The sequence below is a fragment of the Chroicocephalus ridibundus genome, chromosome 15 (assembly GCF_963924245.1).
Source record: "Chroicocephalus ridibundus chromosome 15, bChrRid1.1, whole genome shotgun sequence".
In the NCBI taxonomy this organism is placed as follows: domain Eukaryota; kingdom Metazoa; phylum Chordata; class Aves; order Charadriiformes; family Laridae; genus Chroicocephalus; species Chroicocephalus ridibundus.
Window position 1 is genome coordinate 9,422,857 of NC_086298.1, and position 18,307 is coordinate 9,441,163.

Sequence of the window (18,307 nt, forward strand, 5' to 3'; positions counted from 1 at the left end):
GAGCACGTGGCTGCAGCCTGGCAGCTCCTCCACTCCCTGCCCTGCGGGGTGGCTCGGGAGCTGCTGCGGTGGGCGAGCATTCCTGAAACCTGAGGTCCGGCCACCACCTCCGCATCCCAGCCCCGCACTGCGAGGGACGGGAAGAGGCCATCGACAGGTGACATGAGTCAATAGGAAACAATGGTCTGGTCTTAGTCAGGGATAAGTAAAATTACTGCAAAAACAATAACCTCGCAGAGCTACCCGTAGGAAAACAAAGAACGTGTGTCTGGTTAGGAGCGCCGGGACAATCGCTTGCACCAGCTGTGAGGACAGGGCAGGCAACAGCATTCAAAGGTGGGTTTTTCCTGTCTGCTGAAATTAGAGAACAATGAGCAAAACCTCTCTTAGTAGGAAAGGGAAGCAGCTTAGCAGGAACAGGCAGCCCCAGAGCCCGACTCCAAAGCCCTGCCGAGCCCAGGAGCCGCCCGAGGGGCCTGGGGGGTGTGGGGAGAGTCGGCTCTCCCATGGGACCAGTTGGCTCTCCCATGGGACCGATCACTCGGCCAAACACCTACCCACTGCTCCGGCTTCTCCCTATTCACTAGGAAGATGTACCCTGCCGTGGGTTCGTGTTTTAAAAACCCTTTGAATCTCTCACTAAACACTGCAGCTTCTGCTACGTAACGACTCTCCGCTTCGCGTAAGTCAGGCATACACATAGAGCTGTCTGCACACATACAGACGAGAGAACACACGCTCCTGCGGAAGGCCAGGGGGTGCTACCTGGAGCTCAGGGAAGAGGACGTCACCTGACTTGACAACGCCACCAGTTTTTATAGGCCACACGCAGGAGCAAAGAGCCATTTGTAACTCATTTTGCTGTGACATAGCCCCTTTAAAGTACTTGGGAGTGCTTTAAACCAGAGCTGAGCCACTCTGCTTAAACATGGAAATGAAGAAACAGAGCTTGAGGCAAAGGCCTTTTGGTCCCCATCAACCTCTTGCTGAAGCCTAAAGGGGGGCTCCTGCGCAGTTTAAGCCTCCAGTAGACCAGCAGTGTCCAGCTCCTCCCAGCCCAGACTGGAAGGCAGATCATTATGTGATCCCAAACTTACTGCCTAGGAAGCAGCAGACAAGCGCAGAGAACTGTTAGTGCTGTCACATCCTGGTGACTAAAAGCTGGAGCAACCTGAAGAGTGAAAAGCACCTTTTGGGCTAACAGTGCCTCGTGTTTGGTGAACAGGCAACAGAGGAGACAGACGTGCCGGGAGTCAAGGGTCTCTTTATCAAACTTGTTTTTTAACTAACAACCTTGCACCGATGCCAAGAGAGAAGCAGAAAGCTCCCAGTCAGCACTGCGCTGCAATCAGTGATTAATTTGTTGCACGATGCTTTGCTTGCTGTACATGACAGAGCTCATAAATTCTCATTTTTATTGACGTCGCCCTGGCCGAGGGGCCATGCTGGAAGAGGCTGGCTTGTGCTGCAGGTGTCCTGGCCAGCTACCTGGGGGCGGCCAGGGAAGCGCGAGCAGCCTGAGCCATCGATGCCATCTGACTGGGGATGACCCTGATTTATCAAGGACATGGGCTCAGGATCCAACTGCCTCCGGACACACAGAGGCTCGGCACACATATGGACGCACAGACACAGCAGGGAGGTGACACCGCTCACCCCGCACAGCGGCTCCCTCTCGGCAATGGGCTGCAAGCTGCGGCCCTGCAGAAGGGCTGCCACGGGCGATACTCGGAGCACTCTTCATTCTGCCCCGTCACTTGGATCCCGAAAGAAACTGCAATTTCAGTGACGACACCCTGAGGAGCTCTGCGAGGCCAAGCCTGCGGCACTCCAGGCACAGAACCAAGGACCCCTGTTAGCACAGTTAAGTATCTGCTCTGTACGCTGGCTGGCAGAGTCCTGGTCCCACACAGGAGGCATCTCTGACACTTCTCTCTTGGCATGGTCTATGGAATTTAATGCCCTTGGACCACAGGCTCATCAGGCATTGACTTCTCTCCTTACGATTTCATCCACTCTCTTCATGTCACTTCTCCCTAGACGCTGACCACCTTTCCCAGATCCCAGCAGGAAAGTTTGCTAAAATGCGCAGCTGCCCATTCTCTGAGTCGCAGGGGGAGAAAGAGCAATCGAGGAGCAAGGAGCACTAACAGGGGGCCTGGGAGATGTGAAATGCACCGTTGGGACATTAAACATCAGGCAATGTCCCACACGGTGACGATCAGTCCTGCCCGTGGAAAGCCTGATTTGACTCTCTCTGCGGGAGCTTTCTGCTCTCTCCCAGGGGATGGCACCAGCACATGGACCACGTTGCACAACCCCTTTGAGAACGTTCCCGTCCAGTACATCGGACAATCCCATTGCAGGATATGACAAACTGCTTAGAGGCTTTGTTAAAGCCTTTTTATCATTTTATCAGTCCAGTTCTTGTTTTTCTTGTCTTTGCTGTAAATCTACTGGCTGCAGCCCAGTCTGCATCCTGCTCTTGACTGGGAAATGGGGTGTGCGGGACCCTCCCACCGCGGCAGGGCAGAGGCTGCCACCTCGCACCGCAATTGTCACAGCAAAGGCAGAGCATCTCCAGTGCCACCAGCAAGGTCCTACCCAGACCCCTGACCCCCGCAGCCCCACTCGCTACTGCTGGGACACACGGTGAACAAAATGTCCCCCAGCTGGGGCCCGTTATCCCTTCCCATTAACAGGCACCGGTATTACCACTGTAGAGGGGATAGCATGAGGAAAGAGAAATTATGTCTGTTTAAAAAAAGACAGAAAATTGTTATACAGTGAAGAAGTGGAAGAAGGAACCAGTGCTGGGGGAAGGGAGAACCTCTTGGAACAAGTTTTCAGTTGCAAAAAATGAAAAAACCTGTATATGCAACACAGTCACTGCCTGGAGTAACTGGCAGTTTAGGCCCAGCACTTAACACAACTCCAGCAGACACCAAAGCCCAACAAGTCTTAAAAATTGGGTCTCAGGCACCTAAAATTGGGACTGAACAAATCAGTGCCTTTACGTTTTGCTATCCCAGGTGATACAACTCCAAGTTCTTACAATAGCTCTTCTCAACACAACTGACAATTGTATCTTGTATTATTAAATCTGTCATCAAATTGCAGGTCTCTGAAATGGTGAAAGTCAAAGAGAAGCAAAGAAGGGGGGTGTTTCTGTACAATACCCACTGGAGCTGAGGGAGGCTTTTAAATAAGAAAAGGTGTTATTCCTGTCACTTCCAGCCGAAGGAAGCTCACAAAATGAGTGCTTTCTCATCCCACTCACTATTTTCCCAAGTACCCTGGGGCTGCAAAACCCTGGCAAGTCTCTGTGACGAACACCGGGAAGGCAGAGGGCTGCAGGATGGACTGGGAGCGAAGGGAGCACCACGCATGGGGGTTCACTGGAGAAAACAGCCGCGTCTCCTGCTGAACTGCGGCTCCCCTTTGTCTAAACGCTGCTTTTCCACCTGCTCCATTCACATCTCCCCATTCTAATATTGTCACTAACGAGGCCACGGGAGGCGGCTTAGCCTCACAAGAGCCTACGTTATTTGTACAAACCCCGCGGCAGCCCTCTTCTCCCGGGCACCGCAGCCATGCCCAGGGACACCTCCCGCTAATTGCTGCGCCGTGGGATGAAGGATGGTGCCAGGAGGCCAGCCGCGGCAGCGCGGCGTGGCGCGGCACAAACATGCCACGAGGGCACGTGTCCTCCTGCCTGGGTCTCCCCAAAGACCACCCAGCCCCAACCCTGCTTCATCTGCGCTCCTCAAAGGAAAACGACTGAAATGATGGCTGGGAATTGAAAGGAAGCGAGGAGAGTCCTATCAGTTTACCTCTGAACATTAACATGGCCATTAATTACCATTTGCTACATTACGCTGTGATTTAATGAGAACAAATACAGATGCAGCCTTGACCTTTTCTCCCTCACTGCACATTCCTTTCCTTACGCCCTTCCGACAAGCCACGGTCCCTGGCCGCGGCCGGGGCAGATGCTCGGCGTCGCTGCTGGGGCAGCTCGTCAGCTGTCTGCGGCTCACGGGGCTGAACGAGGCTTGTCTCAACGTAAGAATTCACCGCTTTCGTTATATTCAGGTGTTCCTAGTTGTACATATTATTATAAATATGCTTCATTTTCAAACTGCGATTGTTATTTGCTGCATTTATTGAATAGCGAATGGCTAAGAGGGATTCCGCCACTGTTGAAGATATTGCGAGCAACGCTGGTCACCCTGCTACTTTTGGGGAAAAAGAGATGGGAGGGAGGAAGTGTGTCTGATGCTTAATGAGGACGCAAATGCTTGCCAGACTTTAATTTGAAATTCTTTCTTTCTTTCTTTCCTTTCCAACAATATCCTTTTCCGCTGGGCTCTGAAAAGAGCGGAGCTGGACAATTGTACGGGAAGCTGGGAGAGACTAACAATAGAGGAGGAGTGGAGAGGGGAGTGAAACCAGCCTATCTCCTTTTACTCAAAATGAAACGTGAAAAGAAACAAATTGCATAAAGGATGACTAACAAAGGCAGCTTTAAAAATCGTTTCAGGGTTAGTCTTTTCAGGTTCACAGCAGGGACGTCAGGAAAGGACATTCAGTTTCATCCATTACATAAGTTTTAGTACATCTCCCTTTAAAGTTAGCGCCGCTGCACTCTCCCCACGTCCACAGCCGCCTACACGCACCCGGGACTGCTTGCAAACACACCCTGCCCACTCCACGGCCGATTCTCTTTTTACAATCACACAGCTCTTTTACAGTCGCTTTGAAAAATCTATTAATTCTGTATGCAGAATTAATGCAGCAGCTGCTCCGCACGCTCCGCTCCCCGCGGATGCCAGGGAATCGCTTGCCTGTGCTCTGTGCTCCCAAATCACCGGAGCCCTTTTGCAAGAGGATCCGGGCCTTGAGTAAACACCTTTGGAGCAAACCATTTTACCACTTGATTCCTGCATCTTTCCTTCTCTCCCGGCGAACGCCCAGAGGAAGCGCTGAGCGCGCCTTTTCGCGGCGGATGATTGAATGCAGAGGTTGGCTGGCGGCGCAGCTGCCTCGACCCCCCGGGCTGATTTCACAGGAAAGAGCCCAAACATCTGCACCGCTGAACCCACTGCCGGACCTCGGGAGATCTCTGCTCAGAGCAATCCGGCATTTGAAAATCCAACACACTGCAAGGCGCCGGAGCCCCAGCAGCCCCCACCAGCTGAAACAAGGCGCTGGAAAGTCTGTTTTTTCCGTATCTGCAACCTGGCCCTTTTTAAAGAAGCAGCATAGGAATTCAAAGGATTTTAAAGGTCCAGCTTTTCAAATCTGCATCATCCACTTCCAGAGCAAGCGCAGGAAGGTGCAGGAAACACTTTGTCATTGCCGTTCCATTGTAAGTTGGCAAATCCTAGTGAACCACTGAAAAGAAAGGTAAGTGGAAAACTACCAGACACTTACCCAAGCCTCCGCGGGACAGAAAAATAAGATCAGGATGGAAAAAACAATTCTGAGGTGCCCAGGAAAGTCAGCTCCTCAGAGAGCGGTGCGAGTCCATCTCCTGGCTGCCGCGGCCGGCCGGCTCGGCTCTGTTTGGCGTTAGGGTCTCGCTGGCTCCTCCACTGCCTGCGGGACTGCCAGACTTCCTCTGCAGCTGATAGCGGGGTTATTAAAGTAAACTGACTATTGCCCTTTGTGAAGGGAGGTGGGGGGGGAGGGAGGGAAGCTCAGCCCCTTCCCTTCCTTTGTAATTCAAACCCTTCCTTGAGGCTGGCTGCTTTGGAGCTGCTTTGGAGGAGAGGCATCTGCTCCCAGCCCCGTCCCGCTGCCGAGGGTCTCAGGCAGGTACTGGCGGGGGTCCAGGCTGAAGAAGCTGCACCGCACTCCCCGCGTACATGACAAAGCAGCTCCTTCCTAATTAAACCTCATCCAGCATTTTTCTTTCTCGTACATAATTAGCGCAGTACAGCAAACATACAGGTAAGAAGTGAGAGCCTCTGCACAGAAGCGCAGGCTGCACCTCTGATTAATTTTAAGATTTCATCTTCATTTATTCAGTAAGAAGCTCTCACCACTTCCCAAACGCTATGTATTCCCCGTCCCTGCCGGCCCACACGACCGAAGAACTGGATGCTGCTGGAGGAGCGCACGTTCCCGAACCCTCCTGGCTGCCTGTCACTGCAATGTCGCCATGCTTTCATAGCCACTTGCATCGGCATCGGGCAGCTCTCATCTTTATTACTTCCTGAAGGCAGTTAATCTTTAAAGCTGAAACTATAAAATGCCATCAGCTTAGCTTGCAGCCTCCTTCTATTGGTATTTACAGTTCACATTCTAAAGTATAAAACAGTCCAGGCATTCAGGAACACGCCCACAATCAGGCATAAAGGAATTAATGGACATTCTCCTCAAATCCTCTTGAAATCTAAGCTTTCACTATTAGCCATCCCCAGCGTGGTAATAAACTCTAGTCCCTGACAGCAATTTATGTGTCTCATCTCGCTGTATTTCACTATTACAATACTCCACATGACCTGGTAAACAGCCTCAATCCAACCGATTTAACTTCACCTTCTCAATGAGAAAATTCTGGCGCATTACAGAAATAAAAGACAAAAAACCACCCTGAATATTTTGTTCAAGTTCCCACAGCTCCCTGTGCCGCCCCTCTGTCCCGAAAGACATCCTCCCGGAGGCCGGGGTTTTTGCTCCTGAATGACAGCAAGGGTTTGGATTCGCTGCTCTGGTGATGCCCACGAACAGTGGGGACGGTCAGATTATCCGTTTCAGCTGATGTACCATTCCCTGGGTTAATGAGAAAGGGAACTGAGAGCACCTGCTGTGAGCCCGGGCTCATCGTGATTCAGGAGAGCGCCGAGCACGGGCTTGCTGTTCTGCTGGCCATGTTTTTGTTGAGAGAAGTAAGTGGAAGGGCGGAATGGCGAGGCCGGTTTCTATTCCATCTCTGTTCCGTGTCCCAGTAGGCTAACAGCTTGCCTGCGATTTGTGGATTATCACAATACCTATTTCACTATCACTCCAGCGCAAACAAGCATCTTTCTGATCTCCCACGTGCGATTTGCAGAGCTGGCTCTCAGGACGCGCGGGCACCCACTCCCTCCGCTCTGGATCCCTTTTCCCCCAAACTCAGCTGTTCTTGCAGCAGAAATCGTGCTATAGCCAAAAATGAGGGACAAGAACGAAACCCTTTTTGGCAATACCCGTGATGAAGCAGACGTTTGGTGTCTGCAGGCCAAACCCCACTCCCACGGCAGCCCAGCGGTTACGTTCGCAGTGGTTTAGCAGGAGCAGGATTTGACCACGAAGCAGCCGGCGCGGGGACCTGCAAGCTCCTGTCTCCTGGGATCCCGCCCTTGCTCACACCGATTTCGGGTGGGCTGTGCTATCAAAGTTGCAGACAGCCACGTCAGGACTCAACTTATGGCCTTAGGGCACCACTAGTAGGTGAATATTAAACGACAATTAAAACACGGGCAGTCTAAGCTGAGACTGGTAAAAAAGAACAGCTAAGCAAACAAAAAAACCCCAAATATGCTTCGTTTTATTGTTCCAAGACACAAGGAGCTTGCTTTTCTTCTATATTACACTGGTGTAAGTTCAAACTAATGCCACTCATTGATTCTCTATATACACGGACGTACGAAAATAGACCCAGCATCGAATATTCCCTGTCTCAGGAACTGTTCCCAGCTGCTGGTAACACAGAAGGTCCATGAGAGCCTGGGAGAATGTATCCATGTGCACGCTTATCTCTTCATTTCAGACCATTCATCATTCCTCGCCTGGAAGCAACAGTTAATTTACAATAACTCACTGTCAAGATGGCAGTTTAAAATCCTCTTGAGGATTGCCCCAGGAGAAGATTTTGTCCCGGCTCTCCATAGCCACTGCAGATTCAGCTGAGCCTCTTTTGAAGTCACTGAGGTTTGGAGCATGAGAGAAATAAAGAGAGAAGACCTGCCAGGCTGTAGCTAGGGACATCCAAACCCGACGCAGGATCATCTCTGCGGTGCATTCTTTTGGGATTTCAGTAGTCCCAGAAATCAGAGACGGAAAGGAAGAATGTGGCCAGTCAGAAAACCCCGCATGCAAGGGAGATTATTTCCTGTGGTTTATTGTTTTGTCCAGATATAGATTTCAATAACATATGACTCCTGCACGGAGTAGGAAATACTGAGAGTGGAGGAGAAGGTCCCCCTGGGCTAACATCAACAGACTGGACCTTGCTGGAAAGGCCGTGACACAACCGGACCTGAACCCCAAACCCAAACAACAACCACCCAGCTAAAACCTAGAGGAAGGACCCTCCGAGCAAAGCAAACTATGGACTGAGTCCTGAGAGCCCGTCCCCCCTTTTTTCTCTTACACTTGCTTGGACTCAGCTTTATCTTTTCATTTTAAGGACTTTGCTTACCATATTTCTCTAGCGTTGATGGCCCCTGCCTTTTATCAAGGACAATCTGCATCTAATGTTTTGGAAAGCAATTATTGAAAAATCCTCAGGTAGCGCAGCAGACAATGGCTGACACGCCGTCTATGGAAATCGGAAGGTGTCTAAAGAGGGTGTTTACAAGCAGAACGCTGCTAAAAGTCTGCCTTGGTTGCAGATAACAAGGCTGAGACAATGACAGATTTCCTTCCCCTCGCAGCCAAGAGCAGCTCCCGCGGATTGGCTTCGCCGTGTTTATCCAGGATGCTGGGAGAGAGCAGGCACCAAATATGCAATTAATTGGCAGTTTGCAAGAGCATATTGCCTAAAGATAAACAGAGTGGGTGATCGTGTCGTATGTAAAACGGCTGAGTGCTGCAGATGTAGTGTCGACCCAGTTTAAAAAAAAAAAAGCAGGTTTTTTTTTGTTCTCTTGGAAAATAATTGTATTCAAATGAATACTTTTTTGCGCGGTCCCTCTGGCCTTTGAATATTTTGTGTATGTAAGCCATCCCAGGTTCTTCCTTAATCTGGAAGTGCTTAGTAAATTAAGAATTTGCTGAAAACTTTTACTGCTGACATCAGTGGAGCGTCTCACCAGCGGAAAATGTTTTGTGCAGGAGCAGACGAGTACACTGCGACACGGTGTTAATGGCCTTCACTCCGCACAGCGGGTGTTCTGCAAGCAGGAAAAGACAAGACTGCTGGATCGGACTGGAAATCAGGTGACGCGAAAAGGAACAACACTCCCCAGGACAGAGTCAGGCGTGTGAAGGAGATCCAGCGTAGAAGCCTAGAGGGGAGGAACGGTGATGCAGGGAGGACTGGAGCAGGGGCAGGGGAAGGACTGATGCTCGGGAAACGGAGAGTGCTGTGAGTGGAAGGGACAGGCTACGGTCTCTAAATATAGGCATTGTCAGACAAAAAGGCACAAAGATGACAGAAACCCCAGAGGCAGGTAAGGAAATAAAGAAAACGATAAGGCAGAAGACTGAATGCTGCCCAGGAGCTCAAGATGCGCGCTGTGGAAAATATGTTGAGGCTGGAAAGGGAAGGGGAACAGCAACTTGAACGTGATGCCAGACAAGCTGGGCAGCCTGAGAGCCTTCAGACGGGGTATCGATGACATGATCAGAGCGGCAGCACGAACCTGGGGATCAAGTGCGAGACACGAGCGCTGAACAGAAAAGCTCTCAGTTTCAGGAGAGAGAATGCATTAGAAGAAAAGTCCTCGATGTAGACTTTCAGACTCACGTTCCGCAGAACAAAACAGAGGCCCACCCAGGTACCAGGCAGAGCAGAAACAGGCAATGAAAATCAATGACCTCACAGGACAAAAGGACACTTGCCTCTCTCGGGTTGTTTTTATATTTAGTGCTATAAAATTGAAGACTAAAGCATGTGACAAATCTCTCACTGCGTTTTACTGAGACCACACGGACGTTACCAGCACTGTTCAGATCGAGCAAGAAAACAAGTCATGACCTGGCAAATTTGCGAGGGACAATATACAGAGATTTTATCTGGCTCGACCAACGACTTCCAAAATGCCTTTACAGGAACTACTGATCCCCTGGAGAGATTTTTACAGCATGCTTTGACTTCTTGTTTTGCTCGGTACTTTCACTTTCCCCCCAGCCTGGGCTGCGGACCCAGAGTGGACAGTTTCATGCGTACTTTGCGCTCCACAGATGACGTCCATCCTTCTCCTGTGCTCCCGTCATTCAGACAAGTTCTTCTTGCAGGGCTGAGTCCAGCTCTCCTTTGAATTCCCTGGAATGCCAGCCCTTAGCCTTGTGCCATGGAGCTTGGGGTTCCAGAAGCGTGGCAAAAATTCAGCAGCGTTTTAAAAAATCTTTTTTTTTTTAGATCAAAGTTTCTGTATTTGGGTACCTAAAATTAGCTGGCAAAATAAGTGACATTTTTATTCAGAGATGCAAAACTTCCATTGATTTTAATGGATTCAGCATCCCAGAAAAGTAGGCCACTTATTTATGTAGCTACCTAAGCATTTGCATGCCTAACTTGAAGGAGCCAAGTTTGTAAATGATGACCTTATGTTTTAAAATATCATGAGACAACTCTGCACGCATCAGCCTGTTGTTCCCTTTATTTCTGTCAGCAAGCCTCATTTGAGAGGTAGGTTCGAGCTGTAAAATGTGCCTTTAAAGTTTCTTGCAATAAGGTCTCCTCTATTTAGCAAAACACTTAGGCACAAGCTTAATGTCTTCCTGAAGAGGGGAATCAAGGCTAATGGCTTTCTCGTACCCCTTCAGTTGAGATGGGCAACCAATCTTTGTCTCCCCACAGAAAATTCCCGCTCCTGATGGGAACGGCTCAGCAGCCCTGAAGCCTGTTTCTGCCTCGTGGCTTTACCCTAGGAACAGACTGGAACGTCTCACGGTCCTTAGTGAATCGAGGCACAGCAAGTCAACCAACGCTGGAAAAACTCCATCCCGTTGCGCAGTGACCTGCGTTTCGGGCAGGGCTGTGGGGACCCCGGCACCGCGGGGCGGAGGGAGGGAGGGGACACCCAGCAGCAGCCAGACACAGCAAGGGATGTCCTGGGGAGGGCAACGAGGGACCATCCTCCGGCTAACGCACACGGGAGGAACTCCTCAACCCGCTGTTTATCTTGCGACTTATCTATTTTAATCTTGTGCAACTGAATGACTATCAGCGGACTGCCACTTGGCTGCTTAAGGAAATCGCTGTATAATTTAGCTCTGATTGTTTAAAGCACTTGGCAGGAAACAATAGATAAAAACTGACAGGACTTTTCGCGGTTAACAATACAAACTAATGAAGTGAAATACTGCTCAGAGAAATATTGTGACGGGTATCCACAGGTTGAAACGAAGGAAAAGAAGTGGCGGGGTAGATTCTCCACTGCAGTCCCTCGGTCTTGACTTTGAAGAAAAATCATCAGATCTTCCTTCTCTCTGTCTACTCTTCCATCACGCTGGTTTGGTTACACAGCACGGTGTGCAAGTTGGTAAAATTACACCAGTTTAATTAGTTTAACTAGAGAGGAACCACAAATGAGCTTAGCTCAGACCTGCCACACTTTGGCATTCCCACAGCGGCTCCCGGCAGGAGCTCACCTGTGGAATGCCACGGGTGGATGGAGGGAAGCAATGGGGGAAAACCCTGAACTCGGTGGAACACCCGGGCAGCGCCGAGGGTCCCACCAGAGCGTCTGGGTGCAGAGTGCTGACAGTGACAGTGCTACAGGGACCCGGCACACAGCTGGCATCGGCACGGAGCGCTCCCACTGCCCCACTCACTCCTAATGGCGACTGCTGGATACTGAACTGTGGTAGAACAAGTTGCCGCCGCTGCAGACAGCTACAGGCACTTTTTATTTTCCTTTATCTTACAAATTGCAGCTCAGAGTCTGAATTATTCAAAGCAGACTCCCCTGACAGCTTCTTGAAGCAGAGGGGCACGCAGACACACAGATGGTGGCTGCAGTTTTCCCCTGCGCACGGCGTATCCCAGTTCCCAAGTGTGTTTAACTGGACAATTAGTGCAATTTGTTAAGCAGGCAGAAGGCAGCGAGGTGGAGCACACCGTACTGTGCAGACAGAGTTGGTACAGAGTCCCGCTCGCCTTTGGGCCTTCAGAAGAGAGGATGCTGCAGACAGGCAGCAGCCAACCTGCCCCGGCCGCGAGCCCGGGTTACAGGAGACAGGGGTTTGGTCAGTTGTGGTGTCACAAACGAATAGCTCGGCTACAATGACATTGGAGGCCCCAAAGAAACTAATGACCAGAAGCACTATCGGGGAGGATTTCCCTGTTGTGTATCTTACCGTAGGCACGGTCGGGTTGTTTGGGCGTGCTGCGAGGAGGTTCTACGCACAGAAGTGAGATCAATAACTTGGCGCCATATAGTGTTGAATGCGGTACAGTCCCGGGTACTCCCTAACAACGCTGCTGGCTGTTTGGCCACCCTCCGCGCTACCGGCCCCCTTTCTGCCTTGGCCACGATGGAAAGAGGCGAAAGAGAACAGGGTGCAGCTTTCCCAAAAAATCAAGGCCGTGTTTTCTCATGTGCAAACAGAGCATCTGGACTTTGAGGGAAGCAAACACTATTAACTAGTTTGGTTTCCATGGTGAAGAACTGCAAAGTTTCACTTAACCCTAGGAAGAATTTTCTGGCCCCAAGTAAAAGCGCAAGGAAAAGGACATCTGGTTGGGAGCGGAGACAACTTACTTGTAGAAAACTGAAAAAATATGAAGCAGGGAAGTGGTGCAGATATCGCAGAGTGCTGCCTGACTTGGCACCCTGGCCACGTTTTTGTTACTATCTGTCCAACTTTTTCATAAAACTCAATAAAGACTGCCCTGAGCTACGGTGGGGAATGTGCTCCAGCAGCTCTGGGGAAACAAACAGGCAAATGCCTCAAAAGGCGCGAGGCTGAGAGTGGTGCCGGTGCGGAGAGCCAGGACAAGCCCCCTGCGGGGCTCGAAGCCCGCGGCCACCCATTGCCGACCCTCCTCCCATCCCCTGGGCAGATCCACCACATCTGTGGCCACATCTGAGCCCTCTGCACAGGGGTGAGGTTATCTGCTCCCAACAAACCTGGAGAGGCAACACTTTTAAAAACAGTTGTTTCTGCTCCCTGCAGTCCCTTCCAGCATCAGGACGCTGCACTCCTCAATACTGCAAACTCAAGCTGCTGAAGTGAACACGAGAAGTGCCAGACTCCGTATTTCTAATGGGAACTGACACTGCCAGCGCGGAAATGAGCTTCATTTGATGGGAAGAAGTCCTCAGACAAGGAGACTAATTAAAAAACATAACTGATACTGGCAAATAGCTTAAAAGATTACAAAAACCCCCAAACTAAAACCATCCTTATCCCAAAAATAAAACACACAAAAAAATCTTTACTTTTATACAAGCCAGAGTTAATTTAAAAACAAGGAAATACTCTAAGGGTCCCATGGATCTTTCACATGTATCCATATACCTGAAAGTCAAGGCACTGTTTTCAAATTCTACTTGAAATTTTGAAGTTTACAGATGTTTCTGAACTCATTAAACTAGCGCTTCACAGGAAAAGGCAAATAGGGACAACTGGATCAGATCAAACACCGTTTTCTAAATGCTGAGAGGCGAGAGTCCTGCTGCCTGGAGCCCTGGCAGCCACAGGGAGATGCCACCAGCTCCTCCTTCGAAAGGGCCGCCCCTCTCCCCTGCCCGCCCGCCTGCTCCCCAGGCTCAAAAGGCTTTGGAGATGTGTGTTCGCTCCCTGGTTCCAGCCTCCGGAGCAGAAATGTCTCACCTCTGCCGCGGAGGCCGGGGCGGTTCGGGGCTGGTACAGACCGGCCCCACAGGAGGACCCCACCGGTTTCAAATTCCCTGCGTTGTACAAATGTTCTCACCAGGGAACGTCATCCGTATTGTCTTTCAGCGCATTGTTCTCTCGGAGTTAAATATAACTTATGTACCATTCACAGAAGAAAACTATTCTTTGGGTGAGAAAACGCGTAGCAGGCTTTTAGTTTGACACTGTTGTTACCACACCATTGCAACAACTAAAGAAACAATAATAATAGTAACCAAAAGTTTCAAAACATCTCTATGCATATTTCACTATGTCAGAGAGATTAGGCTGTTTACCTCCAAAATTAGGTGAAAAAAAGTCTTAAAAAATTGGGTTTGCTATTTTAATTGAAAATATCGCATGCTTTTTCTGTCCCTACCTATTCAACGACCTAATTTCAAGACATTTTTCAACTCTTTCTTTACCCAAAAAGGGAAAAAATAGAAGGAAGGAAATAAATAAAGCCATGGCTTTTGACTAGTGAAAACTCAAAGCATGTCAAAGTTATAAAATATGATTTTATGAAAATGAGGGACATTGTTAGCATTGACGTGAATCAGGCCGGGTTCTGGAAAGCTGAACAAGCGCAGCCCTGGCTGCATCCGAGCCGTGACAGGGCTCCTGGGTCACGGGGACATCGGTGCCTCCAGCTTGACCCTCCTGAAGTCAACGGCAAAGCTCCCACCGACTCGAGGGGTAGAGGCACAGACCGCAAAAGGCACGGACGTAGCTTGAGTTCCCTGGCTGAGCTGTGCCGTCAGCTGCTGTGCTGTCGCGACGGGCACGGTCCCTCACCCTGGGAATACCAGAAGCTGTTTACTGGAAAAGGGCTCAGCAGCTGGGAGGGATCAGGGGCACTTGAGTTTCTGTGCAAAAGCAGCAGCAGCAGCAACAGACCGCGAGGGGGTACAAAGGGAAAACGCCAGTATATGTTTTCTCCGAGCAGACCTGTGCCTTCTCCTGTGTCAGCCCATCACCCGTCACCGCTTTCCTCAATGCTCGGGGTGCTCAGGAAGGGCTGAGAGGGGCCCTGTGGCGTGATGGTGACAGCAAGGAGATGACGGCGCTTTGTCAGGTCAGGCAGTGGGGTCAGGCTCTGTGGGGGATGCTGGACCGTGGCTGTAAGAGTTAAACTAGGGGCCCAGCTATGAGGACCAGTAGCCACAGAAGCCACATGATCAGTGGTAACCTTCCCTCAGTGTTGCAGGCTCAGAGAAAGGCCAAGGGATGTATGTGACCAAACTCTACAGTGATTTCCCCAGGAGAGCTCAGAAATGCCTGATTTTTGCATGTTATTCCCAGTCTAATCCCTGCCAAGTCGGGTTTTTTTAAGTTCATAAAAATATATCCCCATACGACAAGGACGACGAAAACTACCCATCATTAACCCCAGAGTCTATCTAACGAATGTATCATCTTCCCAGTAAGTTAGTATAAGCGCAGAGTTTTACTGCAGTCATCATAACAGAATCCGTCACTACGGTGTTCTCTGGATGTCATTAATAAATAATAAATGAAACCATTTAGAAAGAGGGAGAAAAAACCTATCTCGGATTTTTTGGAGCACATCGAGAGGCCAGTAGCAGTTACAGGCATGAAAGGAAAAGTCTCAATGGGACAAGCTCTGGGGAACACCAGCCTTGCAGGGCCCCGGGGACAGGCAGAAAGGAGAGAGGAGCCTGCAAGGAAGGGCAGCGTCCGCCAGGTCCCTCTGGGTGGGCAAAGCAAAGCCCCGGCCCCGGCAGTGGCACCGGGCACCCCCACAGAACAGAAATAAAAGCTCTGCATTACGATGACAGCACCAACATTTGCCAGAGGAGGTCAATATATTTTCACTGTCAGCTCTTGGGAGGTTTCTTTTAACATGGTTTAATTGGGTTTTAGCACTGGTGAAGGCCCTGGAGAGAGATAACTCGTGCTTAGTCGCAGAAGAGTTACGAGCACTGACAACGGTAACGTCCCTCTTCGCACAGTCACCTACGAACCAGTTCTCTCCTCCCTCTCTGCCTGGCTAGATCCAGAGCCAGTCCTCCCCGTTCTTTCTCCCTTTTGTTCACTACACAGTGTTGTCCATCCCAAAAGTTCCTCTCCTCTCCCACTGTTAATAGCGGGTGAGACAGGCAGGTGGTGTCACCAGCCGGTGGCACAGGAGAGCTGCCGGTCCCAGAGAAACTGCCTGGATCTGCCTGTCCTTCATCCCTCAAGCGTGTTCGCAACCTGGCCCGACCAGAGACGTCTCATTCTCTCCCCTCCACCCCTCTGCATCTCTAAGAGCCGTGGCCACGTGCTCCAGCTCTTCCCACCCACGCTAATTTAAACCATCTTCCCTTGAGCGCAGGCTCGGTGGCCAAGTCCTGACCACCACCCTACCTGCACTGCTCTTGGGTCAGCTCATCCCAGCCTGAGCTCCGGGGAAGCCCTGCATCCCAGCCAACTCCACCGACATCTTAAGGAGTAAAGGAATAACAGGCGTTCAGCCGTTTACAGAGATTTCTCTCCTAACCCCTGCTCTTTCTCAGCTGCTTTATACTCACCCTGACTCGCAATTATCAGAAAGAAGGAAAGAATGAAAATAAACAGCAAGAGGAATTCCTTTTTTTTTAAAGACAAGTGACAAACTGTTCCCAAAACGGCTGCTTGGATATTAGCTAGAGCAGAAAAAAAATCCAAACTCAAAATGAAGGCGAGTCAAACACGCTCTGTCGATGGGAGAAAAATGGCTTCATCATCTTTTACCAAGTTAATATTCCCCCCTTGTGTGCCAAGCCAGTGAGCACAGGGAGGGAAAGCGAGTTGCTTTTCATTTCCTGGACACTTCTGAAACTACGGAATATTCAAATTCATCATCCCAAACACGGCTGCAGCCATTTCTCTGCCTCTTCTGCCCTGTCTCTCTCTAAGAACCTCAGGCTGTTGGAGCTTCGTTGTGGCCATTTTCCTTGTTTTTTTAGAAAGTATTATTCTTGAGAAATGCACTGCCCCACGTGCAGCAACAAAAGGGTTATTTTCACCCCTGCGCATATAATGGCCGGTGAATTTCTTTAGTTTACTGAGATGGGATTTCAAAATGTGTCAGATCTTTCCAAGATCCTGTTCCTGTTCCCAACCCCACCCTTTGCTCTTCAGAGCAATCCTCTGGGGAGGCTGGAACCAAAATCTATTTCCTTGCCAAGGAGTTTTCCTTTTCACCACCCACACTTCCACTTGGGCTCAGATGAGGCCCCCGGAGCGCGCTGCTGCCGGCACTCGCTCCCGCCCAGCAAATGTACCTTGTTGGATTGGGGCTGAGTGGAAGAAATCTGCTTCGCATCAGTTTTTCTGAGTTTGGTTTGCGGGAAGGGCATGATTTCTTAGAGGATGAGGCTGTTTATTGACTGGGGATATTTCTAGTGCATTTATTTTTTGTTGTCCTGAATTTGGATTAGAGGCATCTCCTTCCTCCTGACAGTTGCTGGCAGCGTGCTGTAAAAATATGATTAATTAAAGTGTGACTATGAATCCACTCAGAGGCTTAGGCTTTCCTCCCCTAACATTAAATAGAGAAAGGGCCGTTTAACAAAGTTCAGATCTCCAAGCAGATTTCAAAGTAAGCCACAGTTTAGCTCAGCACGACTACGAGGTTCAACCTTCAACATTTAAAAGCTGCGAGCCCTCGGAGAGAAGAGCCTGCTGCTTCTGGTCCCATCCCAAATATAGAAATAAATAAGAGAGAAATAAGGAAGCCACGCTCAAAAAGACTTCAGCAGCACAGCAGAAATACACTGGTCACCCGAGGGGCTCCTTCTTAGCCTACATGACATTTTTACCTTTGTAGACAGTTCAGCCATAGAATACGTGCAGGCCTGTTGCACTGAGATTTTTAGATTAAAACAACACATTCTGGCTCTTGCTCTGCGAGAACCCACTGGAAATCCTGGAAGACCTTCAAAAATGAGCAGATAGTACTTGAAAAAGAGACACAACTTTACTAAATTGAAAAATTTGAATTTCCTAACATGGACTTAAAAGGTACTACTGAATCTTTAATGACTGCAATGTAGAGATGGCTCAATCTGAGAAGGGCTGAAGGTCTTCCTTTGAAGAAGTCAAACTTAAAAAAAATAATAAGAAAAACGTCTGCTACATTCCAAGGTCACAAAGGGTTTCATGAAACACTGTAACCCCCCCAACTCTGACTTCCTAAATGATAGTCGCTTGTTAATCCAGAGCATCTACTTGAAACTGAACATAATTAGCCGGGGAAAGGAAAAACATGCCAGACTGAAAAAGTATTTCTATAACAAAAGGTTGCGAGGAGCAATGCGCTGCAAATACAGATGGGAAATGGGCTATTTATTTATTTCAAGAGCACAGAATTCTTATTCATTAAATGTTACTTTTAAGCTTGACATGTTTTAAGCTGTTTGGTATTCTACAGCCTTCTGTCTGACTGATAGCTTGGAGGAAAGGACCAGGAATGGGAAGCGCGGGCTTTGCCACTCAGCGCTACCTGTGGGGTCAGTTGCTGGCCCACTTTTCCAAGCTGGCTCTCGTACTATTTATTTCCCAT

The 18,307-nt window shown here is 49.6% G+C and overlaps 1 protein-coding gene across 10 annotated transcripts in view; it reads right to left on the minus strand.

The window, feature by feature from the left end:
- Positions 1–18,307, minus strand: part of DAB2IP (DAB2 interacting protein) — a 202,085-nt gene that overhangs the window by 75,457 nt on the left and 108,321 nt on the right. The window contains exon 1 of one of the 10 annotated variants that reach the window (XM_063353380.1): positions 5,437–5,563. The exons of the other annotated variants lie outside the window; for them this stretch is intronic. The gene's annotated coding sequence lies outside the window, so the exon portion shown is untranslated. Of the gene's footprint in view, positions 1–5,436; positions 5,564–18,307 lie in introns of those variants that run through there. 10 annotated transcript variants of the gene reach the window in all.